The sequence below is a fragment of the Pleurodeles waltl genome, chromosome 3_2 (assembly GCF_031143425.1).
Source record: "Pleurodeles waltl isolate 20211129_DDA chromosome 3_2, aPleWal1.hap1.20221129, whole genome shotgun sequence".
Taxonomy (NCBI): Eukaryota; Metazoa; Chordata; class Amphibia; order Caudata; family Salamandridae; genus Pleurodeles; species Pleurodeles waltl.
Genome location: NC_090441.1, coordinates 120,377,280 through 120,393,972, shown reverse-complemented (window position 1 = coordinate 120,393,972; position 16,693 = coordinate 120,377,280).

Genomic DNA, 16,693 nt, shown 5'->3' with positions numbered 1-16,693 from the left:
CACACAGCTTATCACTTCACAAGTACCTTAGAGAAAATATGACTTGGAGGCAGCTTTTTCACTTTGTTTAACCCCCTTATGAGAGCTGTGCATGCACTGTGAGGCTGCCAGATGTGTCTGTGAGTATGAGTAATTACACATATAACAATTCAAATGGCACCAGCAATTTTTTTATTTAATTATTTTATAGCACTACTGGCGCACAGTGAAAGAGGGAGGGGTTTGTGGAAGGCGTTAGGGAAAAGGAGAGGATTAATTGGCTGGTACAATGGGGCCCAGTGTACCCTCACCTAGAAAATTCGGGTGCGGAATACTAAGACAGTTGTGACTGGGCAGTAAAGTACCCCACTTGGGGATATCGGTCTGCCAGGATCATAATCAGATGCGATATTTGCACTCAATAAATCTAATCCCATTGGACCTGGAAAAAATTGCCCATGTCCAGGTTTACCATCAAAACCACTACTACCGGGTGCAGTGTTACTGCACACATGTACCATGGGAGTAGTAATCCGGCGTTAGTTTACGCAATCTTCTATCTCCCAATAATGCAGAACAGCCAGTTTTGCATTATGTAAATATCAACATATGTTCACGCATAAATGTATGCTGCCATCTACCCTATTCACTCTCCATTCCAACCCCCAGAGAAAGCAGTGTTTCCAGTATTGGGGTTTCATGTGACAGCCTAATTCATTCTGGTGTTGTAGGCTCAGTGTGCATCGATTGCGCTATCCTAGTAGCTACGATCTGCATATTAAAAGCCTGTCTCTGGAGACAGTGTCTGTGGGGACAGGGAATGAGCAGGTCATCATATCCCCATCCTTAGGGCTGTTGTATGCTCGCCACATGAGCCATGTAGCTGTCCTTCTGTGCAATCTTCAATCCTGCACACCTGGTCAGCATAGACACTTCAGTGTCGAAGGCTGCTGGGTCTCCGGGCAAGAATAAAGCTGGACACTGGCGGCATGGGGCTGGCTTGAAGAGAGCCAGTCTTCTTTCTTTTTTATAACACATTTTATTGTTTTTTTTCACATGAACATAAATCAACAACGCAGTTAGTTCTGCAGCCCCACTGGCCCTGCGCCCAAGGAATGATACACACAGTGGTACATTAACATAATTCCAGGCGTGTGGCATTGAGTCACATCTGCAATGGCACAGAATGCATCTTAGAAGTGAGTAAAGGGAAGGGAAAATGTGCCTAGTCCGAAGCAGCCCAGAGGCGGAAGACCGCCCCAAACGCCAGTCCTCTTTCTAGTATCCCATTCTATGTGTCTGGACAACTCTTGCCTTTCTGCAGCCCCCAAGTTGCGTCTTCATTGCGTCCGTTCATTTGCCAGGATTACCACTGAGGAGTGAAGGTGTGACTGTGGGAAGCACATTATTGGCTGGTGACAACCAGCACCAGGGTGTGTCTTTGGTGTCACAATATTCCATGATCTTGTCACTTCTGCCCTTGGACGCAGCACATGCACCTGAGCCTTTGGAAACTGTGACTCTCAGCTTTCCTTCCCACTTCTTTCAGGGAGGTGCTGAGTGTGGGGGGGCTCAGGCCGGGAGCCCTGCTGGCGGTGATCATTACAGGGGCTTGGGGGAAAACATTTATTGATAGCAAAAGTGACAGGAAACGTAGGATGGTGGAAGAAATAAACAAAAGGTAGAATTGAGGCTAAGAAACGTTGATATTCAGCAACCTTTGCATTCGCCATTATCGGTGGCAGGATCATGAGAAAAAATGTCGGCTCCTCCATTTTTTAAAAATAAAATAAGCACTCCTTTCCCCCAAGAACACAGCTATCCAGCCCTGGGTTTTACTCCTGCAAATCATTGTTTTCAGGGGTGCTAATTCAACTGAAGCAACTGAGGTGACACAAGACTACAACTCCCAGAATGCATTAGGTTGTTGAACTAAAGACCAGGGGTAAAGCATCGAGTTGCTGGGGACACAGGATAATCTCGTTGTTTGGTAACCAACCTTAAATATAAAGAAAGGCTGTAGAGGGAGGTTAGAATGTGTAACTAGTACACTTGACAACACACTCTGCACTTATCTTTAGAAAAACTGAAAAGGGTTTAAAGATAATTTTGCACAAGGAACAGAAATAATAGAGGTTCTTCCTCTCCCCAAATAAGTTTTGGGGGAATGAGTAGCAACTGATGTATTTTGCTGTGCATTTCTGCAAAGCATTGATGAAAACAAGATTGGTTTCCAAGGGAATTCTACAAGGGGCTTGAGAGCCAAACGATGCTTGCAATTATTACACATGGGTGCCAGCACTTACACTTGCCACGCTTCATTTAACCAAGTGTAATTTACATAATAGGCACTGGAGGGGCCTGCAGCACCCCCAAAATAACCATGCTGAGATTCAGAAAGTGAAGGAGTGATAAAGATGCATGTTATCTAGTCGCATTGCCCGTGTGTTAAAAGTTAGGGGTCAAATGTCCAACTATGTATTCTGACAAATTGCTGCTTATTCTTTTAACAAGGTCAGTGATTACTTTTCCTTCTTTGACCACAAATTGAGAGGCTTTTGTAAACAGAAAGATGTGATCATCTTGTTGTGGTACATGGAGTGTGGGAGGAAAGGCTGCAGGATGTAATTTTTGTTTAACACACAACAAAATGTATTTATCTGTAAATGAACTGTACTGATATTTCAACAAATATCAGCAGTTAGGAAAGCACAAACGGAGCACATTTTTGTAATTCTGAAGTGTGATAGAAACAAAGATTTTAATATGACCAAAAAAGATCAATAAACGTAACTTGTGATGTGCAAATGATAAAGGTTAGCTGAGACCCAATTTCCACAAATTATCTTTTGCATGCTATACAGTTTAATCAGTACCTCTGCCCGACTGTGCAAATTTAGTTTTGATTTCTTTGGAAACATGCGTTCTGTAAATGACAGTGTGCTACTACAGCACACTTTAGTAATATATATGTGATGGTGTGGTCCAAAATGCCCCACCAGCCACTTACTAAACCCTTACCACTCCTCTGCTGAATGGGCGTGGCTCATTTCATACACTTGTTCTTTGTGTGAATCTTGGATTTTCCGCAATTCCCATAACTTCAGCACCCCCAATCCAAAAACTGTTCCAGCACCACTGATTTACATGTTAAGAATAGACAGAAGATGTTTTGGTTGTAGCAGTGTATGTTGCAGTGGCAAGTAATGATTGTGGAGGCAATTCCATAGAGTCCCATTTTGCACAATGTCCCTGAGATGGATTGTAGAAGTGGAGCTGGTAAGTGCTGTCTGTGAACTTAACAGAGTTCAGAGAAAAAGGAGTCGTACTGATGAGGACTAAGACCAGTGCTTAATTTGTGCTTGTTGTTTCCGGTGCTGAGCACCGGCACTTATTTGTGAGGGCCGGGGCTTATTCTTATGCCTCAAGCATTTGCTGCGAGCAAAAGGCACATATGTGAAAGACGGAAGAAGGAAAAACTAAAAACCGTCATAAAGGGAGAAAGTAGAACGTTGCAGGATGAGCTGAAGGGGCAGGGGTGGCCGTAAATGGATTGAAGAGGTCCAAGATGGCTTCAGGATTACGCTGCCTCAGTATTCAGTGCTTGCAGATTTCATTACAGCAGGCTCGTGTTTAAGAGAAGGGCTTTGAGCACCGGCACCTCCTAATTTACAAATTAAGCACTGACTAAGACATGCCAGGAAGACATTGGAAGCTCTTCACCTGTCTGTGGTTTTCACCTGTACTCCTGCCACAAGCTTAAGGCCTCCTAGCCCAATGTCCATATCGGCTCTTTCCTTGCTTTACTTCTGCCGCTGAAGCGGCGAAGAGAGCACAGAGAAAGAAACATCCCCTAGGCTCGAAAGCAAGGCAGTAATTGTGATGCCTATAGTTTACTACCTAGGCCATAACAAGTAATGCAGATGTATGTGTGGGGATACAGTTTAGCCAGAGATAACATTTCTGGGTGGAATGCAACACAGTCATGCTATTACAAGTTATTTGCCACAGAAATGGATGTGCAGACCCGATATTTCCTGGTGAAATTCTGCACAGTATTCCCTCTTCCACAGCTGTTAGCAAGTGGTTAATGAGAGTAGAGGTCCAGGATGTGGAGCGTGTCAGAGTGCAGAGGCAGCGGGGGGAATGATTTAAATGGGCAGGTACTGCTGAGTGCTTGACCTGGGCGGATCATTGACAGAATATCAAACCCACAAGTATTGTGTAGACAGAATAGGTAAGTATAGATCCACTATTCTTAACTCCAATCTGTGTACCTTGGCGATAAATATATATATATTCGTCAAGGTACATTTATGTGGAGCTAAATATAGTAAAACTTTACTTACATTTAGAAACTTAGCTTCACAAAAATGTTGTCCTCAATATTTTTGACATGATATTGTGCCCCGCGCTTTTTGTGTTTTCTATATTCTGTCTAAATACCAGATGGGCGGGTCCTATGCAGTTCTGTGTACCTGCACTTCTTTAATTTAAAAGAGAGAGTGTCAGCACTTTTCAGCACTGTTGCAACACTTTTAGAGAGCGAGTACTGGTAGTTCTTCATATCCTGGGATAGTGAGTACCTACCCTGCTATACTTCTCTGCAAAGCACCGGGCAGGGGGAGCATAATATGTTTGGTCTATGTCTTAGAAGGGGGTTGGGCGGGACCTGGGTACCAGGGCTGGTTTGCTTTGCAAACTGATCCCAAAGTGATTTTACCCTCTGGATTTTCCAAGCAGTAAAATCAGGTCTGCTATTCCCACAGCAAGGAAATCCCAGAGTGGGAACACTGGGGCTCTTATACTTGGAGGGAGCAGCCCAACGCCCGCTCGGCTCAATTTGTAAACAAAACCTTAATATATACTGAGTGGACAGGCCTGATCAGGTCTCGTAAGCTATGATCTGTACCTGAAATGGAAGTGTTTGTGAGGGAAAGAGATTGCCTTGGCAAAGACGGGTGATGTTGAGATAGAGCCAATCAGGCCTGTGTATCTGAAAGACCAGTTTAACGTGTGTAGCCAGTTCCATCCCACGCCTACAGGCCATCCTTCTAACCGGTTAGTAGAGCTGCAGCAGAGACAGACATGGCAGGTATATATCTTGGTATGCATAATTTGGGGTAATGTGGATGTATGTTTAAAATGGACTTCAGCATGTGCGAAGGCCACGTGAATGCACCCTACAAACAAGCTGGATGACGCCCCCTTTTATGTTTATCCCTATTTCCATTTTCACTGTAGCGGTACTTCTATAATGAATGTCAACCACTAGACCAACAATGAGGTACCTCTATACAAGCACCAGCTCAAACAAAAGTCTTCTTGGTTTTCTAGATACTGCAAAGGTGCCCAGGTCAAGGGTCAGATGCACCTCAAGAAGCAGGCCTGTGTTTGTGAAGTATTCCCTCTACCTTAACATGGAGCAAATCACACAAGAGAGTATGCTGAAGTGGAAATCCCCTTGCCGGACAGACACTGAAGGACAAAACTGATACAAGCATGACCCGTAATGGACGACCTCGGATTCTGCAGCTTTAAGGTATTTCCTGATGGGATAGAATGTTCTGATCTACACATCCCAGAAATATGCACAACTTATTAAGTGAGAAATCCTGAGCAGTAGGGAGTGTGTTTGTGCACACAAGGGTAGAGCCTTAACACTGTCCCAACAGCTTGTTATGCTCACATAAAACCTGATCTGTATACTTTGTACCTCTGAGAGTGTTTGTCATTATTGGGAAGCTGTGTTTGTTGTGCCGCACAGTGTAGCAAGGCTCTAGCCAGTGTCCAGGAAGACCTCTAAGACAGGCAGACCCTTCTTTCATCTTCCTGCTGGGTTTAGGCTTAGAGTACACCCCACAAATGGGAATGCAGACACAATCTCACTCAAGACCAGGACTGACACAGCTACCCTCCTCCTCCAACTGTCAGGACCCATGCCTGCTTTTGGTGCTAACCTGTGTAAGAGTGTGTATACATCCTAGTTTTTGTGTAGAACGTGGGTAGGGGAATGCAGCATCATATACTCCACCTAGCAGGCTGCGTGCCATATTCAGAAGTCTATCAACACATATCAGCTCCTATCGCAGAAATGTAGTCGTAAGCAGAGCTTATATGCAAAGCCAAGGCTTTTGGGTGAATATAAATTTCACTTGAGTATCACATAAATACTGAGTTTCACTCTTGTATCTCCAGGCCCTTGTGGCACCCACACACCCACAAGGGATCATTTCAATCTTCCTTGCCTCACCGAAGGCAGGGGGCCTTCTCCATTCCCCGACAGTGCATACCCTGAAGCGCTGTCACGACTACGGGGCAGCAACACAGCGCAGGAATATGTCAAAGGGTGATCATTCCACCGTCTCAGCTTCTAGCAAGATGCGTCTTCACTTGGACTAGGCTCTAGCTTGTGGTGTTTTAAACCTATTTTATTCAGTTTATTTCAAAATCAGAGAAAAAAACAACTGCATTGATTTATAGATGTAACCTCGATTCACTATGATGTGCGAATAAAGTAAGAGAACGAACAAAGCAATATCAGCGACACATCAACCAATAGAAATCACAGCCAGGCAGGTGTGCCAGCCTAACATAGCAGGCAATTCTAACTTTGTGTATCATGCAAGATCTGTGACATGGAACCCCCATCTCCCCCTCCAGAAGCGATCAGAAACTTCACACCACTCTTGGAGATGGCCCTGAACCTTTTCATCTGTTCGCACAATTTTAATCCTAACTGTTTGCGGGAAATTTTTTACACATTTGAAGTAAAGTGAAGGACACTGTAGTTATGTCCAGTGGATCACAATCCTCCACTTTGCTAACAGTAATACCAAAGATACAAATTAATAACAAATATTTGCTATTTTCAGATTTGGGGTGCAGGCTGAGTATAGGAGCAGCCATACGTCACTGCCGACACCATCGTCTAAGGATTTATCACCAATCAGGGGGCAGGACAATCAAATCAAATCAATCAAATAGTAACTTTATTTCGGCTAAAAGCCATAAAAGTAAACAATAGAACACCATATCATAATTGAGCAAGCTAAATAAGTTATAAAATCACATAGCTATTGAAAACAGTGCAAAACAGCAATTTTTCTTAAAATCTAAAAATCCTAAAATATTAAATATACAATTATTAGACCATTATATCTTAACTCCAAACAGTTAAAACTTGTTATGCTGAATAAATTTAATCTAAGACCAATATGTTAAAACACGCAATTATAACAATTCTCTGGTTCTTATAGCCCAGGCACTTTGCAGGAACCTTGCAACTGAAAAAACTATTTTGTCATTTGTATCAGTTGTCAAAAAGTGTAATGCTGTATTCCATTCCCTAATCCCCACTGACCTACATAACGGAGCAATCCACTTCTTCCTAGGTGCCAAATATCTAGGGCAAAAAAACATAAAATGCGCGAGTGACTCTATTGTCTTTTGGCAATAATGACAAAATATTGAGTTACTATCCTCCGCTCTCCATCGCGCTGTAAATGTCTTGAGCGGGAGGATCCCTAATCTGAATTTGATGAAAAGTGTTTTAGTATGGGGAGGATTTGCATTGTCCATATAGGCCTCAAATTTGGGGCTACATTTTTGGACTAGGAACTGTAGGGTCAGAGTGCCTTGCTTTTTAGACCAGATTTGAACCAGGATATTCTCCCAGTAGCAACTTTTTACACGCTCTTTTACTTCCTTGGGCAAATTTTGAGGAGTACTCCACACCTCCTCCATCTTGAGGAGTTTACACATATCTCTGATGTGTCTGAACCAAGGAATCTTTAATGCACAATCACCTACAAGAAACTCATCTAATGCTACATGGAGGCAGGACCATATCATATGCAATAAAAAGTCTGCTGCATCATGGTGGCAATATATCTTACTAAGGATTCGTAGTGTAGGGTAGGCCTGATGTAGTATTTTAAAATGAACCAGGCAGAATCATCTAACAGGCTGCTAGTGTCCTGCACCCATCAAGCTCTTATTATCAAGGGATTAGGAAATTAGTCCTGCAACCTTGTTTCATATATTAAGGACACACGCCCGCCCCCACTCATGAGCCCAGCGATTACATTCATCATGTCCGAAACCTCCCCAGCATCGCTGCATCACTGTGGTTATTTTGCAAATATTAAAAAGGACCTGGATCAATCAGAATTCTTTGCCTAGCTTCTTCAGATGTGATAAATGTCTCCTTTCGCACAAAATCCCCTAGTTCCTGGCACCCTCCCTCAATCCACCACGCTGTCTCCGCTGCCTGCTTTAGTTTACAAAAGCACTGGTGATTGCAGGTTTCCATGCTGAACATAAAAAGAGGTCCCCTCGCTACATACCCAGAGAATGGTCCCCAGATGTGTGACATTAGGACCACCAGCTACGGCACCGCCTGACTTTCTCACCGAGTGTGCTGTAGTCAGTCTTTCCAGCAGATACCAGCCCATCTTGCAGCCATAGTGGAAGGAACTGCAACTGAGACACCGAGCACTGATGCTCAAAGTCCGGAAGTGCTAGGTCGTGCCACCCCCATACGGAAGTCTTCGTGTGCTGAGTTTAATTCTGGGGTGCGGGCCATCCCACAGCAGCCTGGTATTCAATGTGTCAATTCTAAGAAAAACAGGCCGGGAAGTGGGCACATTGCACTCTGGAATACATAGAGGCATCAGGGAATTTTACTAATGGCCACTCAATCAATAAGGGACAGCGGATTCTTCCTCCAGAAGTCCCTGGAGTAAAATTTCTATAGTTAAGTCAAAGTCCTCTGTCGGGGAATGAGATAAATGTATTCTCAAGTATTTATTGGACTTAGGCTGCCATGTTGTTCCCAGATCCAGAATCTGCAGTAGCTTTTTAATATTTAAGTTAATATCATGTGTCAGTGTATGAGATAAATGTACTTTCAAGTGTTTTATGGGACTTATGCTGCAATGAGGCCCACAGGACATAGTACCCATAAGGAACAATCTTGACTTCGTTGAATTAGTAGATAGAACAAAAAGTAGTTTAAACTGATCCAGCACCTGCAGCAAGTGCAGAACTGAAGCCACCAGGGTATCATCAGCATATGGCGACACCACACGGCCGTGAGACTTATCCAACTCCCCCTGTCCACTATTTGCAGCCACAGGATATGAGCCAGTGGCTCCATGGCCACAGCGAACAGCAGGAGTGACAAAGGTCACCCCTGCTGTGTACCACTCCCCAACTCCCACTCGGATGTCGCAAGCTTCACAGTTTTAACTCTGGCTTCCAGGTGGGGGTGAATAATAATCGTATCCAACTTAGGATGTAAGGGTCAAAATTCATTTCTTTCAAAACACAAAACGTATATCCCATTCCACTGTGTTGAAAGCTTTTTTCGACGCCAGGTGAGGACTTGTTTGTGGCTTGTAGTTATAGTACTGGACACCTACGTTGTGACTACAAACAAGGATGATGGCGCCGTCAAACAGTTGTTGAAATTCCATTTTACTGGTGAAAAAGTCTGTAGCATCTTCTCTGCCCCTTGCTGGGGCTATCTCTTTGGCCGCTTCAAGAGTGCTACAAAAAAGTGATTGATAGCGCAAAACCGGTCCTAAGTTGCTTGTGTTCCATTTCAGGGAGAACCTGGCCTGGCTGTTCAAGCTTGACTGCTCGCACTGGAGCAGGGTCATACTGATTTGCATATGGCTGGGTCCAAGCAGAGGTGGCATGGTGTGCAAAATAACTATGGATTTAGATCCTACCTGAGTAATTACCCGTGGCTGAGATTAATTGGAGCATTCCATCCATCACTTTTTTTGTATACCTTCAGGGGTGCTGCCATTTTATTTGCAATTTTAACGAAACAATGCTTATGAGTGGCAAAGAAAGAAGTAGTCCATAGATGGAAAGTGAAATTTGTGACCTTCACATCCAGCACTATATTTCTTCCAGGTTGCGGTGACAAGCTGTACAGACACCAGGTATCTCAGTCTGCAGAAGCCATTCATGATGACCATGCATATGAAAGATATGATGTAAGCATCTTTTCACTACTAACACTCACAAACTCACCTGAACGGACCACTAACTCTATGACATAATACATTCTACAGACACTGATATCATCCAAGTGTTAGCCTCAAAACATAGCAACTCAAAGTAAGACTATCATAAACAAGGTGGGCTTTAATATACGCAAGACAGATACCTGAAAGTTAGGAAGTTGAGTACAAGACAGAATCTGTGGACTGTAACAGGTTGGGTTTGGGTCTGTGGAACTGAAAAGTGTAATGTCTGTGTAGACAAAGCTGTACAGACAAAATATACTGAACAATAAAAAATGAGAATGCTAGATGGTGATAAAACTGAAGTTTAATAGACAAGCCATGTTAAAGAATAGTTTGTATGCTCCTTGGGAAGTAAGCTTTCTATGAGAGGAGAAAATCATAGAATAAAGTCTCAGAACACATCAAGCAGCTCTTATGGGAGAAGAATGCCGGTTGAGTATATGTGCAAGAGGCACAAAGCCTCACAGTCTTACTGGCATCCTTAGTAATGATATTCAAAACATCAACACAACCAAAAGAGAGGACAACAGGGAATAAAGCAAAGAACAATGTAAACAGGAACTGGGATCATGGAAAAGCAGGACTGGATTCAAGAAACAGAAACTGGACTGAACTTAAAGTCTTAGGAAACAGAACACAGAAATCCAAAGAAGGGAATCTACAAGTATACAGGTGAAGGATTTGAGCAAAATACAGAGGGTAAGGAACATGAATCTGTACACAAACAACAACAGGGCAGGGAATTTGTGCAGAAAGAACTGGAACCACAGGTAAAAGGAAAGACCAGTTGACGTCTGCATGTTCAGAGTGACACCATACAACATTTACATTTATTTACAGAAACCCAGCTATGTGACAGCCAGGGCATGGTACCCTCAGGCTTCCTTCAATAAAGGGTTTCAACATCATCTCCAGGTCTACAAATTCAAGGCACATAAAAAACAAAATCCGAAACTTTCAGCATGCATCACCTTAACTCAAAACTCCCTTCACCAGACTCCAACACAAAACATGGCCTCACAACAACACTCATACGCAGAGGCACCAGCTATCCACATCACCTCCAATTCATAACGCCTACAAAGGGGTTGTTGGTGGTATCATGGAGAAGACTGAGAGTAATATTTCACCAGTCTACTAGCGACAACAGAAGCACTCAAGACACAGAACATAGATTATAAGAATGTGCCTAAGATCTACTAAAATGGATGAAGGGCAGATCCTCAAAGTAAATGACCTAGGAACAGAATATCTGTTGTTAACTCTCAGTCACTCTCTCTTCCAGCATGATGGCTGAATGACTTACAAGGACCTGGAGTTGAGCCCAAAGTAGTAGAGACAACCCAATCATTTCAAATCAAAGTTTCATTAGTTGAGTTACTAGGATTGTCCATTCTTCATTCCACTACCACACTGATTAGTGGGCAGGTTTGCTACTAACCCTCACCCCCCACCCAGCTGAACCATTTGTTGATCTTTTTTGCTCTGATAATACCTTTGTCCTTCTCATGGTCCAGTCGGCTGGGGATGGGGGACTTTCACCTTTGGATTGGATCCTATCCCTTCTGTCAGTCCACTTCAAATTTCTTCATTGATGGCATGGCTTCCATGGAACTATGTCAGAGAATGCTCTGCCTTGCGCACCACTGAGGTCATGCCTTGCTGGCAGTGTGGAAACCCTATCCTAGGCCTGGTCGGACCACTATCTTATAAAATATCTGTGATTCCAAAACCCCATGGTCCTCGGGGTCAAGTCATATGGTACCACAATTGAAATGCCCTTGGAGTAAGCTTGCTTTCCCTAAGGTTGTCAACTGTTTGTCTAAGGTCAAGAGACCAATGAACTTTAAATCCATAGGTAATAGTTATAATCACTACTCTCACTGGATTATGTCTGCTTTGGATATTGTTTTACCCTTAAAAAAAGTTAGCCCAAAACAACTAGACTTCTGTTCCTTGGTACACCACTGCACTTTCTGAAGCTAAAGGAGGGTGTAAGAAATTAGAAATGTTGTGGTGCACTGACGGTTTCACCAAGTCCAGATTTTAATTAAAACAGGCATTGTAGAAATATAAAAAGCTACTCGCGACTGTGAAAGCTGAAGTTTACTCTCAGCAGAATCTATTTTCGGATAGCACAGCTAATAAAGGGCCAGATGTATGAAAGCATTTTGCATTCGCAAACGGTGCGAATGCCCGTTTGTGAATGCAAAATGCAATTTCAGAATGTATAAAATACATTCTGAATGCAATGTTAAGGAATCGCTAAAATAGCGATTCCTTAAAATTGCAACCCTGTTTAGAGAGTCGCAAATTGCGACACTCTAAATTAGAAATCGCAAATAAGGATTCCTTATTTGCGATTTCTTAGCACATGTATGAATCAATTCCTAAATGCGATTTTGGCATTTAGGAATCGCTAATTACCACCAAGTGGAACTTGGTGGTAACCATATGCAAAATAAAAAATAAAAATTCAAATGCATTTATAAATTGTACATGTAAAGCACACATGCCCTTTTGGCACGTGTGCACCTTACATGTCCCCCAAAAATATTTTGGGGTGCAGCAGAGGGGGCCTTAGCACCCCAGCACCCTGGGGTTTTGCATTTCCAAAATTGCGATTTCTGGTTCAGAAATCACAATTTTGGAAATACAAAAAATTTGCAGATATGGGCCAACAGGCCCATAGCTGCGAATGGGGCCGGTATCGCAATTTGCGATTCGGTAATAGCATTTGCGATTTTTAAGAAATCGCTATTACCAATTCGCAAATGTGATACATGGCACTTTGCGAGTCAGAAATAGCGATTTCTTAAAAATCTCTATTTCCGAATCGCAAAGGGCCGTGATGATACATCTGGCCCAAAATCTTTAAAATTGTAAAGTCACTTGCCTCCCCTATCTGTGCACCCTCTACTATTTTGCTTTCTCAAGAGGGCCTCTGACAAGCTTTTTTCAAGCAAAAATAAATACGATCTGTGACTCCCTGAAATCCATGAGACATGAGATAGAACTCAGCCTGAACTGCTGGCAAAACCGATTGGTCCATCTACTGATCTCCCTACCTCTGGGGCGAACCACCCTGACATTATTGATGCTGTGCTCGAATTAGACTCCTCATCCGGGCTAGGTTGTTTTGAGACCCTAACGATGGAGCGATTTACAGCTATTCTAGCCTCCATCAGGTCTGATTCTCCCTTCAATCCTATTCCACCTAAATTTTGGAACATGGCTAATTCTGCTGTGGCACAGCCTCTGCTTGAGGTTTGCAATCCCTCCATAGCCAATGCCTGGATCCTGATGAAGTGGAAAAGGGCCTTAATCATCCCTTTGCTAAAAAAAAAAACTTAAAGGGGCCTGAACATTCTTGCTAACTTTCAGCTCATCAACTGTTTTCCAGTCTGCCATCAAGATTTTGGAGAGGCATATCAACTCCTTATTTTCGGGCTTCGTGGAAAAATACCATATTCTCGAGCCCATTCGGTCTGGCTATCAATCAATACACACTATGGTAAGTGTTCTTATTGGTTTGTGTTCCATTCTTTTATCCAAACTTACTGAGGCTGGAATTGGTGGAACAGAATACCAATGATGTAAGTCCTATCTATTGGGCAGATACCAAGCTATCTATCTCCCTCCTTTTACGTCAGCTTTTAGGACCCTGGGTCAAGGTGTTCCTCAGGGTCTGCTCTTAACCCTACCCTGTTAAATAATAACCTCTGTCCACTGGCTACATTAGCCAGATCCTTTGGGGTCACCCGTGTGAACTACACTGACGAGACCCAACATATCCACTGCGCCGGCCAGACCATTTCCATCGACACTCTGGCCCTCATCCTGGCCTGTTACTCCTGGCCTGCAGTAAGAAATTTGGGCTGTCATCTGAACAAGATACTGACTTTGGAAAGACAAGCCAATCGTTTGACATTTTTTTACTTTCTTTGGCTTTGGGTGTTAAGAAAGATCACTCTGTCTACATGGCTGACCAGGTGGTTGGCAGGATTTGGTAGATCGGAGCTGGGAGAATTTGGCGCCGCAGACAGAGAGGGGTGGATACCAGTGATGCTGTTGGGGGGCATCAGTTACACTGGCTCATTAACCGAGGCTCCTTCGCACTGTTTTCTGTTGCTGGAAAGGGATAATTCACTGAGTGGGATCTGTTCCCTTATACACTCTGTGGACCTTGTTGGTGTGGCTGCCGATGCCGAGAGGTGGTTTTCGGACACCCTGCAGAATAGCAGGTTGGTCGGCGGGAGACATACCAACACTCGGTGACTGTTACACTGAGGTACCCTTGAACAGGCTAGATGAGATTATGATGGATACGGCCTCAGGGAAGGCCAATTCTGGGTCTATAGAGCAGTTACACAAGAGCTGCGCAGACTACTTCGGGAGGTAGACCCGGACCGCCCTCCACCCCGTGTATTGCAGACAGTGATGCCTTTTGGACATAGGAGCCATTTTACCTCCTGGTTATGCAAGACGATGCATACTATGACGGTGGACATGCTGCAAAACCTCCAATTTAAGTGGGAGACATTTCTCGATTGGCAATTTGTGGGAAAGGAATGGGAGCAGATTCTAAAATGTACATATACGTATACACACAACTCCTGATTCAAATTCACACGATTCAGTTACCTCCACTACACCTAATTTACACTCCGCAGGGCACAGTCACGGATGGAGACTTTTTGCAGCTGGAGTGGGAATGCCTGACTATAGGGAGGTTCTGAATGCAAGTCACTGAGATGCTAGAGCATGCATTGGGTATGACTCAGCTTTATAAAAAAGCTGTCTTTCGGAGTTGCACAGCAGGTGCTCCCGAAAAACAGCCGGGACTAGATTCCTGGACTTAGCGCTGGGAGTAGCCTGCAGAGATATCGGATGACACTGGAAATCTCCAACAGGCCTGCCACCTAGTAGGTGGAAGGCAGATGTTGTCTGCTGGGTGCAGGTGGAGGGAGCGGCTTTCAGGGAGAAAGAACGAATAGGGATCCGCAAGAAGCCCATAGCTGAGGTGGTGTCGCTGTAACAAAAGGAATTGCCTTCAAGTCCCTATGCTTTGTCCAGCGAGTCTTACACTATTCTGGCCAACCTATTTGAGAAAGAGATTAGTATGTATGTTCTAGTTCGCCCCGCCCCCTCCCAAGAGGCTGCCCTGTTATTAGTCCATAGATTTAATCGAGTCCGCTTTGGCGGTAGGCACTTTTCAGTGCCACACGCGAAAATGAGCAAAGCTCTTCCCATTACTATACGTACACTACTATTGTACCTGCACTTTTAAAATGCTTTCAAAATCTGACTTCACAGCTTATAACTGGTGAAAGTTTTTTGTTATTTTTTTCGTTTTTGCATATTAGGCCGAGGTTAGTCTTTTGGATTGTGTTGGTTTAATGGTTTGACCCTTTTCTTGGTTATGGATTGGTTTGTTTTCTGTATCTTGGTTACTTTCTCTTTTTTGGGCCAGCATGATGGGCTTTGTTCTTATTTGGTTTACTTTTCATGATCCCTCTGCGTGGAATGGTCCTCCGTTTTTTTTTCAGCACCAGGAAACCTTCCAGGTATTTGCGATCTCATAAACTATTACATACCAAACCACTTGGCTTCCTACTTGACAAAAACCTAAATCTAGAATGCAAGGATTGCTGTACCCCACAACTGCCTCGCCGTGATTCCATTTACTCTGCTTGATTTGTGCCGGTGTTTGCCAGTGCTCGGCTCCGAAATGTATTTCTTAACACTGGCACATATTTATGACAGCCTGCCTCATGGTGGCGCTGTCTATTTTCAAACAAAGCACATCTGCTGAGTGTTTACTGGTAAATATATACTGGAAAAAAATTATATATATATATATATATATATATATATATATACATCAGCACACTCAGCCTATTCTTGCAGGTTTGGATGACAATGAATGGTCAAAATTGTCACAGTTTAGGTGTGTGATGGCTAGTAGAGAACAGTAGTGCTTACATTTGGCAGCAGTGGCATATCACTGGCACCGACGCTGGGAGGTGCAAGCTACAGTAGCCTCCTGAGAAATATTTTGGGCCCAGCAGTCATTTTTTGACAAACTAAGCACTATTTTCACATCTTTTTTTTACCACTCCCTACACGTCCTTTCTCTATATACCACCCTTGCAGGATGTTTTTCACCCCTGCTTTCTCTTTGTCTCCATTTTCCTAGCTTTGTCTGCCTTCTCCTTTCTTCCTTTTCTGCCTTTCTCACTCTTTCTCTGGGTCAATGTCCAGTTCTGAATAATAACTCCTTGTCCCCAAAATTGAGGGCCGGTGCCCACCACCTACACAAATTAAGCACTGTTCATGAATTTGAATCCCAGCAAAGTCACCTCAGCCTTCCATTGCTTTGAGATTTCTAGATGCCATGCGATTAAATGAGGTATAACTAACACACTGACTACATCAGATACAGCGCTATATACAAAACACTGCTCCAGCGAGGAACCGTGAGATTCAAACCTCTCTTCCCCAATGGAAATTTGCAGGATCCACCCTCCCATCCCTACCACCGAGCAATGCTATCCTGTATGGGATGCCCACAGCTTACAAAGCCGGCCTGCTTACCTGGGTCAGGCAGAAGGTGGCAGGTCCCTCCTCTCCCCAGAAAGACCTTCACTGGGACATAGGTCTGCGCTCCT